We start from the raw sequence: 13,307 nt of genomic DNA, 5'->3' as shown, positions 1-13,307 counted from the left end.
ATAATCCATAACTAAGTACTTTATACATAGTTATGGTGACATATTAACTGGAATGTTATCTGAGTGAACAAATGGTGCTGCATTATGCTAATGTAATGACATCTGGTGGTTGCAATGAGAGAGGTAATACACATTTTAATGTGAAACACATTGATTCTCTATTAGCATCACATTGAAATGTATTTATTTGTTCTTATTCTGTTGATGGCATCCAATAAATATGTGCATTTTATTCTATCAGAAGACATAGAAAAAGAATTACAAAATAATAACTGCAAATTAATTTATTAGTGTAAGAATATATGAATAAAACTGTTGCATTTCTCAACAAGCATTCACACATATTCTTTATTCACACATATTGGTTAACTGGTAGGATGAACGCACGTAAAATGAAAAGCATGGAATTTATATGTACTCACTAAATAGGTTAATTCAATTCGAAATGGCAACTGTGCTCAGAGCTGTTTAACCCCTTGAGTGCAACAAAAACATTTAGCACTTTGCTAAGAAGAGTCTAGATAGTGATGCTGATAAGTCTAATAGGGATCAACATGTTGAACATAGCAAAATAAATGAAAGCACCTAGATTACATGTCTTCCAGTTGGAATACCATCTGGAAACAAATGTCACAGAGACAGGAGCATATTGGATATAGAGATACAGAGAAAGCTATAGAGATGTCCAACTGTGCATGAAGATATCTACATGAGGGTCTAAAGTTTGAGAAAGAGTTGCATTACAGGTCCTCAGCTGATGGCTTCTTTATAATGGATCTGTCATCAAACCATGCTTCCCTTACACAAGGAATATGTCCACTCTCTGATCAGCACTAGATATTGCACCACTTGACCAATAGAAGCGATCAGAGTACACCAGGTAGCACTCATCTCACTCACCTTCTGCCCACCCTCCTTTTGACTGGCTATGGAGAATATCTGGGAGACTTTCAGGAACACCCTCCACCTCGGGAATATACACAACCCTAAACTACATGTATGGTGTTTTATCTGATTGTTACCGAAAATGTACAATGGCCCAGATTCACTAATCCTATACAGTGTGTAAATTTTGGCAAACTGCTAGACCAGCACCAGATTTATGACAGCGGCTCATGCTGGATGGCAATTGTGGTACAGGGTTGGGCACTTTTGTTTAACTCTATACCAACTATTAGTTGGATTACTTTGAGACTGAGTTGTAGCAAAAAATGATGAATCTTAGGCCATGATTTTTCCCACAAAGCAAGGCACTTTCCGCTAAGCCCCATCCTCTTGGCAAGCAAGTTGGAAAATGTGTAGAAACCCTAATTGCATCAAGCTGTACAAAAATTATATCAATTTGCTCCACTTTTTAGACAGATTTTAGGCGCAGACACATTAGAAAATATGGGGCAATATTTTTGTGCTGTTTTGACTAATAGTAGAACGAACGTGTCTTCATATTATGCTGTCCTTACATAAAACAGCATAGTCTTATAATACATCAGCTTTAGACAATGCGTGCCAAATATCACAGTCATTTGCAGCAGAAAAATAACTCTTGGATTCTGAGCGTACAGGCAAAGAGGTTACAAAAAATACCTATATTTAAAACTGGCAAATACCTAAAACGTGTGAGCATGTATTTTTTATTCCATTGCCTTTTTCAATTTCTTTTTCCTGTGCCACCTCCATTACAGATTCTTTCTTTTCCTTCAGAGCCTTTAAATATTTTATAGGCTCTGAACTCATAATATGTCCTGTCATGCCTGCAGTCCCAGGGGGTGAGCATCTTGCTGGATAATACTATGTGATTCCTTGATACTTGACAATCCATTTCACTCACTTTAATGTCTTACTGTACTTCAGGTCAAAATTTGCCCATTTATGAGTTAATAGTTATATACGGTAAAAAAATAACCTTGATTTTTGAGAAAATAACAAAATTCTTGGCTGAAGGGCTGTCTAAAGTTTTATTCCTTCTGTATTGTTTGTTTGTGAGTGAACAAAACATTTAATTCAATTAAAATATTTCTTACTTCAAAGATGCAGATTTCTTTGAAGTCTGGCGCAGTATTAATGGAAAAAATAAACAAATATAATAATAGTTTATTCGAAAGGATGTGCTAGAAACTTAGACTCACTCTTGTGGTACACTGTGCTGCAGATTTGCTTATACTATATATGGCGTAGTCTTACACAGGCGGTCTGGACATACACCACTTTTATTAGAGGGCTCTGGCTGGATGATAAATCTGGTACAGGGATAGATACTTTTGTCTGACTCTATATCAACTGTGGGTTGGCTTACCTTGAGACAGAATTTTACACAGAACCGTGGTGCAGTTTTGGTGCAAAACCTTGCATCATAGGCCATGCCCCTGTCCAGTGAAGCCATATTACTTTCTCTAAAGGAAGATGCATCAAACTGCACCACTTTTTGGCACAAATTATGACAAAATCTAGATGCACTTACATTAGTAAATGTGGGACACTGTGTGTATCATATTACAAAATATCTTCTCTAGGTACCTCTCTAAATCTTCATATGTTATATGGTTTGAAATAATATTGGCATAGGGAAAGATTCACTAATATATTACCAAGAATAAAGAACATCATTGACCAGAGTATTAAGCATAACCATCACTAAGGAAACTAGGAAAGGAAAACAACAAGGCATCAACTTGAAGAAAAGACGAAGAGGACAAGGTGATAACAATACGGTCAGTAGTCTTTTCATCAGTTCTCCTGATCTTAATGGTGGTCATGGTGAAATGCCTCCCCACTACAAGATTTCTGCCAGGACCCATAGTTACTTGTTATATTCCTGAAATGGCATTACCCTACAGTCAGGACTATTGAAGATACTCTATTATTTGGGTTGCTTCACACCTTCCTTGATCAGTCAGCTTATATTCTATATTTTAAAAAGTTGAACACAAATGTGAAAATTTTTACTTACTTCTAAAGTTAGCCATACACATTCCTACACAGCTATTCCTCCATCCCAGTCCCCCGAGCATGCATGTGTTTTCAGTAGGGGGAAAGGAATAAGCCTGCAGCAGACACCTCTGGCAGCAGATTTTCTCCTTGGAGACCAAAAGGATTAGGCTAGTTGAAATCTAATTGCCTGATCCTTTTTTTTCCCCATTATCTGCTGCCATGTCAGAGCCAGGAGGCCTATATGTTCATTAGATGGTTAACCCATCCCATGAAAATTAGTGGATTGACACTAACTAATCTAATATATTTGTCTACCTTCAGATAGACCAATATCCAATAGATCAATCCATAGTCCCATTTCTCAACAATGATTATAGTCTCATTTATGAACTTTCTCTTTAAGACTCTAAGGAATAGGTAATGTTCTGAGTAGAGAAAATGATCAAAGCAGGAATGACACCAATGGCAAAAACACAAGTTATCCCCTATCCACAGGACCATTGGGACCCCCCAATAATCAGGACATGGGGGCCCATAACCTGCAGGGCCTCCTGAAAAGAACAGAGTGGGAGGCTCTCCATTCATGTCTATACGACCTTCTGAAAATACCCGAGCGCTGTATTCAGTTATTTCCAGCAGTCCTATAGAGATGACTGAAGCAACAGGGTACATGTGTGATCTGCTACTCCTTTCATTTTGAGAGTCCCCATTCCCTTAAAAAATAGGGGTTTCCATAGTGGGACTCCCACCGCACTACCCATTTAATATTTAGTTTATGCTTAATGAGCAAAGTTATATAGATAACAAACACTCTGTATCATATATTATTTTCATTATATTGTATGTCACTCAGAAGGCAAAAATTATTATTATTCTATATAATTCAATTGATCATTAATCTGATAGAAATCTCTGCCTGAAGATTTACAGGTTTTGTCTAATTTAATTCTGTCCAGCCATACAAAAGTGGGACAATTTGGAAAGAAGAAAGGAAGAGAAATCAGTGCCTCTAAATATTGTAGCGTGTAATGCAATACTTAGAATTCTTAGGAGAAACCAGTAACAGCACAATCTATTTCTACTAAAAATAGAGCTGAGAAACTGGTTCAACTGGACTGGAATTTTATCTGGGAATTGTGTGCCTGTCTGTGGTGATTAATTCATCATTTCTGTCAGATTGCTCTAATTGGTTGTCAAATAACATAGCACAATCCCATCTGTGACTTCATCTTATCCGTGCGGCTATATCTGATGTAGAGATGAACACAGAAGGTAGAAACTAACAATTATATCCTACTCCTTACGTAGAATCAACAGGGAGAATTCTGGTGATACTGGGGACTAGGTTAAAATCCAACTTAAAAAAAAAAGAGAGAAAATATCTTCTACCTGAATATTTAAAGATGTTTATATAAGTATACATATACAAAGGATTTATGAGAAATAAAAATTGGAATCTGATGGGCATCTAAGTGAGTTTTGCTTTAACCAATTTTGATAAATCTCCCCAAACTGCTTTTAAGATTCTCCTTTATGTTGAAAACACATTGCAATGTATTAGCACTTTACTGTCTATAAGTTCCTCTATTAACTCAACTCTGTTCCTTTCCGTGACTTATATGCTAATAGATGAATATATTAACAACTGGGCGGTCTGCACCACCTCGCTTCAACTGGTAGTGAACTGAAGCTGCTCTATCACTGTTCAATCAGCAGGGGGCAGTGTTAGAGGAGCTCCAGCAGTGTGAATCTCACTAGATGTGATGATCACTTGAGTTCACTGCTGGTACGAGAAGCTTTCTGAATGTATCACTGGACATGAATATAGATAATATCTGTGCCGGTCTTAATATCCCCTGTGCTTCCGGAAAATGCACCCAATTTTTGATGAGGAACATGCCTCATCATACTTTAGGTTCATCCACCGGTAGTCTTTGTGCCTAAACAGAAATGTATGGTACATAGCGCTGAGCTTCTGTAGATTTGCGGCTTCATTTGTTCCAGAAAACTGGAGTATAAGAAAATGAATTTGTTGCAGCGGCTGTACCTGTCCCTGCCTAATCCTTGTCACTTCCCCTTTGTGAAAAGTGGTGAGAGCAGTGTAAAAAACACCACTTGTGACTATTTTATAAAAACTCACATCTAAAATGTGGCATCCCAAAGAGTTTTATTTTAGTTTGTGTGAATTTGAGCAGTAGAATCTTATAAATTGTTTACTTACTTATTTGTTATATAACAGTTTTTGTTACCTGATAACTTTTATTAAAAGATAAAAAAAAATATATGGTAAGTCATAATCAATTTACATTCAATAAAAAAATAACTGAATAAAATATAAAATATTATTGGTAATTATGGTTCAGACTATGAATTGTCAAACCCATTAGCCCCATTAGCTGGATACAATTACTGACATTATTAAATTGTATCCAGCTGGCGGCCATGAGCAGGGCTCAGGTGGCCTTTTGGGCATCAGCCCACTGGGAGATTTCCCTGTTGTGTCTATGGCCGGTCCACCTCTGATGGCAATCTTAAGATAGTCTGAGTTTGCATGGTCCATTGCTTTAAGGCAGTGGTGTTGTTACTCCTAGACACTTCCACTTCCCAAAAATAGCACTTACAGTTGACCAGGTCAGATCAAGAAAATTTCCCAAGTTGACTTGCAACAAAGACGGCACCCAATGACAGTGCCATATTTTAAGTGAATGAGCTCTTCAGTAAGACCCATACTACTACCAATGCTTGCCTAAGTAGATTGGTAGTAGCATGGTAGAAGCATGGCTGGGTGCTTGATGCTATGCATCTTTTTACAGTAGATATTGCTGAAACACCTGAATTCAATATTTTGTTAGAAGTTTTGGTATAGTAAATTTTAAATTGACAATTAACAAAAAAGTTAAAGATTGATGGAAATATCCATTTATTTTGTTATGAGTTAGGTTAATGTTTGCTACATCTGTCATTTGTCACACAGTCTATCTAGTGGCTACTATCTGCAATGATTATTTGCTTTGTGCATCATCGTTTCTCTAAAATATGTATTCACGGTATGATATTTCATATTTTTTTTTATCACAAAATAGTTTGATACAAGCTCCCGTAGTGATAGTGCACTTTCTACCAAAAGTAACAAATGCACACCTTGGATCGAGAGCACTAAAGGTGCGAAAAATCCAATTAAAATTTGTATGTTGCTCTGTTAATTTTAGTCTTTTTAGCACAAAACAGCAAATTATTCTGTCACTCTGATAACAGCAAGCCGACACTTGAGAGGTGAGGTGCTGTTGTGAGATAACACCACCAAAGAAGATCTTGCAAATGAGGCAGACTGTCCCAAGTGTCATCTTATCTCCCACCTAGTAATTAATGCTTAATTAAGTCATTTATACCAGGCTGTTCATTAAATATGAAGAAGGCTCCATTATTTGGTCTTTCTAGTTCTATGGCTGGAGTTAGAATTATCTGTGTAGTATTTGGGTCGTCAGATAATCTAACAAAAAATAATACCAAGGCCTCATGCACACGAATGCTTTTTTTCCCGTTTCCGTTCCGTTTTTTGCGTTCCTTATACAGACCGTATACGGAACTATTCATTTCAATGGGTCCGCAAAAAAAATGGAATGTACTCCGTATGCATTCCGTTTCCGTATTTCAATTTTTCTGTTTTGTTGTAGAAATATTAATAGTTGTAATCTGCTTGCATCAAACTTTGTGTAAGGAAATGTAAACCCCCTTTCCCTCAGCCGCAGTAAGAGGCATACACAGGTGTTACCATCTTGCTTGAATTCTGAGCAACTCCTCCTTCGCCCTGCCCAGTCTGTTTCTTTTATTTACTCACAAAAGGTGTAAAAGGGGCTAGCCCATAACAAGGATGCAGGAAGTGATGACATAGGAAGATGAGAACATAGCCAGCTCACAAACACATGTATACAATAACCACTGGAGTTACCTTTATCCAGCCTTGCTCAGTGCTCAATGCCAGATAAAGTTACTATGATCCTCATGCATGTTTATTTACAGGACAACGTCATTATCTCCAGCGGCTGATCAGGCGCACTAGAGACAACAAACGCACGTTCCTTTCATATACAGGTCCTTCTCAAAAAATTAGCATATTGTGATAAAGTTCACTATTTTCTGTAATGTACTGATAAACATTAGACTTTCATATATTTTAGATTCATTACACACCAACTGAAGTAGTTCAAGCCTTTTATTGTTTTAATATTGATGATTTTGGCATAAAGCTCATGAAAACCCAAATTTCCTATCTAAAAAAATTAGCATATTTCATCCGACCAATAGAAGAAAAGTGTTTTTAATACAAAAAAAAGTCAACCTTCAAATAATAATGTTCAGTTCTGCACTCAATACTTGGTCGGGAATCCTTTTGCAGAAATGACTGCTTCAATGCGGCGTGGCATGGAGGCAATCAGCCTGTGGCACTGCTGAGGTGTTATGGAGGCCCAGGATGCTTCGATAGCGGCCTTAAGCTCATCCAGAGTGTTGGGTCTTGCGTCTCTCAACTTTCTCTTCCCAATATCCCACAGATTCTCTATGGGGTTCAGGTCAGGAGAGTTGGCAGGCCAATTGAGCACAGTAATACCATGGTCAGTAAACCATTTACCAGTGGTTTTGGCACTGTGAGCAGGTGCCAGGTCGTGCTGAAAAATGAAATCTTCATCTCCATAAAGCTTTTCAGCAGATGGAAGCATAAAGTGCTTCAAAATCTCCTGATAGCTAGCTGCATTGACCCTGCCCTTGATAAAACACAGTGGACCAACACCAGCAGCTGACATCACTGACTGTGGGTACTTGACACTGATTTCCCTCTCCCCAGTCTTCCTCCAGACTCTGGCACCTTGATTTCCGAATGACATGCAAAATTTGCTTTCATCCGAAAAAAGTACTTTGGACCACTGAGCAACAGTCCAGTGCTGCTTCTCTGTAGCCCAGGTCAGGCGCTTCTGCCGCTGTTTCTGGTTCAAAAGTGGCTTGACCTGGGGAATGCGGCACCTGTAGCCCATTTCCTGCACACGCCTGTACACGGTGGCTCTGGATGTTTCTACTCCAGACTCAGTCCACTGCTTCCGCAGGTCCCCCAAGGTCTGGAATCGGTCCTTCTCCACAATCTTCCTCAGGGTCCGGTCACCTCTTCTCGTTGTGCAGCGTTTTCTGCCACACTTTTTCCTTCCCACAGACTTCCCACTGAGGTGCCTTGATACAGCACTCTGGGAACAGCCTATTCGTTCTGAAATTTCTTTCTGTGTCTTACCCTCTTGCTTGAGGGTGTCAATGATGGCCTTCTGGACAGCAGTCAGGTCGGCAGTCTTACCCATGATTGCGGTTTTGAGTAATGAACCAGGCTGGGAGTTTTTAAAAGCCTCAGGAATCTTTTGCAGGTGTTTAGAGTTAATTAGTTAATTCAGATGATTAGGTTAATAGCTCGTTTAGAGAACCTTTTCATGATATGCTAATTTTTTGAGATAGGAAATTTGGGTTTTCATGAGCTGTATGCCAAAATCATCAATATTAAAACAATAACAAGCTTGAACTACTTCAGTTGGTGTGTAATGAATCTAAAATATATGAAAGTCTAATGTTTATCAGTACATTACAGAAAATAATGAACTTTATCACAATATGCTATATTTTTGAGAAGGACCTGTATTGTTCTCTTAACAAATGTATCCACGCCAAGCCAATAAATCCGCGTCTTGCGCGGGGGGCCCTAGCCGGCGTCCATACATCAGCCAACAAAACACTGCTCTGCTGAACACATCAGTTTCCCCTGGCCCACAGCCCAGTGCTTAGCACATGGACCATTTGCCGACGGAGACCTCTGCGCCCAGCAGCTGTGACAGGACATACACGGGAAGATATCCACTCCAATGGTTTACCCTGACACTGAGAGACATGATCACAATACACAATATATTAAATACACATCCTAATAAAATTTCCACAACAATCCCGTTCAAAGATAGAACATGTCCTATTATTGTCCGCATAATGGACAAGGATAGTACTGTTCTAGTAGGGGCCAGATGCCAGATGTTCTGTTCCACAAAAAACTGAATGCACGCGGATGTCATCCGTATTATTTGCGGATCCGTTCTTGGCGGACCGCAAAACACTGAAAAAGCCATACAGTCGTGTGCAATAGGCCTAACACTGAGACCAAGATATTAAAGCTGATGCACAGGTAGCTCATAAAGTATGAACATGGCTCCATTATTTTCACTTACATTCTCTAAATTATACTATAATAAAAATAAAATTAAAATAATTTTTTTTTCTCACAAACATCTTAATTAATAACAGGTTAACAGCAGTTTCAGCTTCTCTAGATACATTAATATACAACCAATTTGGCAAATTTTCATTTAAATGGGTTTCCCACCCACAATTGCCACAGCTTTGGTCACTAATAAGTTCCATTTATATAAATTGAGAGGGCTATGCACATGCATGTCAAGTTTCTAATTTATTCTCCTGGATGTGGCATTTCCTGCCCCATGGTCTGCAAATGGGAGAGTTAAGTGACACCAGTTCTCCAAATAACTGGAAACACCAGAGGTGGGACCTCCACATATCAGATATGCTAGTTCAGGGATTCCCAACCTGCGGTCCTCCAGCTGTTGTAAAACTCCAACTCCCAGCATGCATGGACATCCTACAGCTATCAGACTGAAAAAGGGAATGGTGGGAGTTGTAGATTTAAAACAGCTGGAGGGCCACAGGTTGGGCATCCCTGTACTACTTCAAAGAAACAGTTCTAGAAAGTTCCTTGTGCTTTTTCAGCTACATAAAATATGCATCAGCCATATTTTTCCTAATGGCAGAAAAAAGAGAAATATGAGCAATAGGATATACTGCAGTTAAAATAAAAAAACACTGTAGGCTGTGTGAAAATACATGGCTGTAAGTTACATGGTGTGACATACTTTTTTAATATCTCATTCACCAACAACAAACACTTACAATGGTCTTGCCATGTTTGAAAATACATGCCAGGAAAACTGTCTCACATTTACTAATACTGTCTAAAAGTACTGGAGACTGGAGACCATATCTCCAGAAGGATATAGATACTCTAGAGAGAGTTCAGAGAAGAGCTACTAAACTGGTACATGGATTGCAGGATAAAACTTACCAGGAAAGAATTAAAGGACCTTAACATGTATAGCTTGGAAGAAAGACGAGACAGAGGGGATATGATAGAAACTTTTAAATACATAAAGGGAATCAACACGGTAAAAGAGGAGAGAATATTTAAAAGAAGACAAACTGCTACAAGAGGACATAGTTTTAAATCAGAGGGGGAAAGGTTTAAAAGTAATATCAGGAAGTATTACTTTACTGAGAGAGTAGTGGATGCATGGAATAGCCTTTCTGCAGAAGTGGTAGCTGCAAATACAGTGGAGGAGTTTAAGCATGCATGGGATAGGCATAAGGCCATCCTTCATATAAGATAGGGCCAGGGGCTATTCATAGTATTTAGTATATTGGGCAGACTGGATGGGCCAAATGGTTCTTATCTGCCGACAAATTCTATGTTTCTATTATTCTAAACTTAGTCTTAACCTGCCCTAGATGTATCATAGTGGCTTATACTGGATCACAGATCGGGTACACATATAGATTGTCTAGTCCAGGGATGCCCAACCTGCGGCGCTCCAGCTGTTGCAAAACTACAACTCCCAGCATGCCCGGACAACCTTCAGCTATCAGCCTACAGCAGGGCATGGTGGGAGATGTAGTTTTACAACAGCTAGTCTAGCTTTATATCAGCTATTTGTTGGCATAGTTTACTCCAAAAAAGTATGCCTATTTTTTGTTCCAATTGTAGACGGATGGCACCATGTTTAGGACACGCCCCTTTCACATGAACTCACTTCACTGTTCCACTAAGTCAATCCTTCTTGTTGGACATGTCTTAAAAAGGATAAAATGTCTCTAAAACAGGTTAATAAATACGACACAAAGCATGTATGCCAGTTTTTAGTGCAAACTATGCCAGAACTCTGGGGCATTTTGATTAATAGATCTACCCCTTTATCTGTAATACAGTGTTCATTTTAGGACATGGTCAAATATCATAGTCAAATATCAGATTTACCTGATTGTAAAATCTGACTCTGACCCTTGACTCTGACTTTGATATCTGACTCTAACACCTGACTCCTGATATCTGAAAGACTGCTCGGTATTTCCCATAGCGAAAAAAGCAGTTGTAAGAAAACCATTGAGGGACATTTATTAATGTCATTACACCCCAATAGTGGTGTAAAAAAGTCACAGATTATAGTACACGCCACATGTGCACCATAATTTGCCACTTTTTAAGCTTCTCAAACTTCAGTGTCTGTTGCACAGCTGGGCAGAGATTTCTTAAACTAGGCACATCTCACACCAGTGCTGGGAGATACAGTCTGGCATATGAGAAAGTCAGTTATGATAAATATTAGTGTTGGTCGAGCACCAAAGTGCTCCGGTGCTCGAGTAGAACACCTCGGGATGCTCAAGCGCACTCGAGCACAATGGAAGTCAATAGGAGAACTCAAGCATTAAACCAGGCACCCCCTGCTCTAAAGAGGGGAGGGTGTCTGGTTCACATGAAAAGGTCAGAAATTGATGGAAACACCACTGAAATGGCTCGGGAACAGCATGGGGAGGATGTCTGGATGCATATTTGACTCCCAGGTCGCTGCTGGAAACGATGTTGTCTGAATATTCCGCCACTTTTACAGACTGACAATAATAAGCACAAAACCAAAGATAAAATCGATTTTAGAGGAAAAATTGTTAGGAAACCTTCTTTCCTGTATATTTACTTGTATATAAAGTGCAAGTGCTGCCACAAATTACAAGGAAGAGGCACTCCGATACAACCTGTATATCACATAAAGGAGGGCCTCATTCACATTGTGGTACAATTGTTCAGGTAGTGGGACTCCTACACTCATAAAGCCTATGCACTAAGTGAAAGGGAACGGGCACTAAAATACACCCTTTATTACACATAAAGGAGGGCATCATACACACCCTTGAAAAATGATGATTGATGGTCTGCTGGTGACCCTCTAAAACATTATGGACAAGAGCCTGCTGGTGACCCTCAAAAACATTATGGGTGAGGGCCTGCTGGTGATCCTCTAAAACAGGGATCAGCAACCATCGGCACTCCAGCTGTTGTGAAACTACAGTTCCCAGCATGCTCCATTCATTTCTATGAGTGTTCTTAGAAGAGCAGAGCAAGTATGCATGCTGGGAGTTGTAGTTACACAACAGCTGGAGTGCCGGAGGTTGCCTACCCCTGCTCTAAAACATTATGAGTGAGTGCCTGCTGTTGACCCTCAAAAACATTTTGGGTGAGGGCCTGCTGGTGACCCTCAAAAACATTATAGGTGAGGGCCTGCTGGTGACCCTCTAAAACATTATGGGCAAGTGATCAGCAACCATCGGCACTCCAGCTGTTGTGAAACTACAGTTCCCAGCATGCTCCATTCATTTCTATGAGTGTTCTTAGAAGAGCAGAGCAAGTATGCATGCTGGGAGTTGTAGTTACACAACAGCTGGAGTGCCGGAGGTTGCCTACCCCTGCTCTAAAACATTATGAGTGAGTGCCTGCTGTTGACCCTCAAAAACATTTTGGGTGAGGGCCTGCTGGTGACCCTCAAAAACATTATGGGTGAGGGTCTGCTGGTGACCCTCAAAAACCTATGGGTGAGGGCCTGCTGGTTACCCTCTAAAACATTATGAGTGAGGGCCTGCTGTTGACCCTCAAGAACATTTTGGGTGAGGGCCTGCTGATGACCCTCAAAAACATTATAGGTGAAGGCCTACTGGTAACCCTCTAAAACATTATGGGTGAGGGCCTGATGCTGAGCTGACCCTCTCAAATATTAGGAGTAAGGCCAGCCTAATAAGCATGTTGATATGATGGAGGAGGAGAAAGAGAAAGGGAGATTGAACCATATACTCTTTTTAGTGGTGGAAGGGGTGCATGGGAATACAGTGTATTCAATACACCATAAAAGACACATTTAGAGTACCTATATGTTCAGCCTCTTTCTTCTGGTGGAGTAGAGAAGTCAGGGGCAATCCAAGCCTTGTTCATTTTTATAAGAGTCAACTGGTCAGCATTTTCAGTTGACAGTCAGATGCGCTTATCAGTTATTATGCCCCCAGCAGCATTAAATACGCGTTCTGACAAAACGTGGGTGGCGGGGCAAGCTAGCACCTCAAAGGTGTAGAGCGCCAGTTTATGCTACGTGTCCAGCTTGGACACCCAATAGTTGTAAGGAACAAAGGGATCACCGAGGAAGCTGACACGGTCTGCTACGTACTCCTTTACCATTTTCCAAAATGTTTCC

At 39.8% G+C, this 13,307-nt stretch overlaps 1 protein-coding gene across 23 annotated transcripts in view; it reads right to left on the bottom strand.

Moving 5' to 3' along the window:
- CELF2 (CUGBP Elav-like family member 2) overlaps positions 1 to 13,307 on the bottom strand; it is a 449,189-nt gene that overhangs the window by 136,310 nt on the left and 299,572 nt on the right. The window lies entirely within an intron of this gene.

This window comes from Bufo gargarizans, chromosome 2, assembly GCF_014858855.1.
Source record: "Bufo gargarizans isolate SCDJY-AF-19 chromosome 2, ASM1485885v1, whole genome shotgun sequence".
In the NCBI taxonomy this organism is placed as follows: Eukaryota; Metazoa; Chordata; class Amphibia; order Anura; family Bufonidae; genus Bufo; species Bufo gargarizans.
The sequence above is the reverse complement of the archived record's forward strand: the minus strand, read 5'-3'. Positions and strand labels throughout refer to the sequence as shown.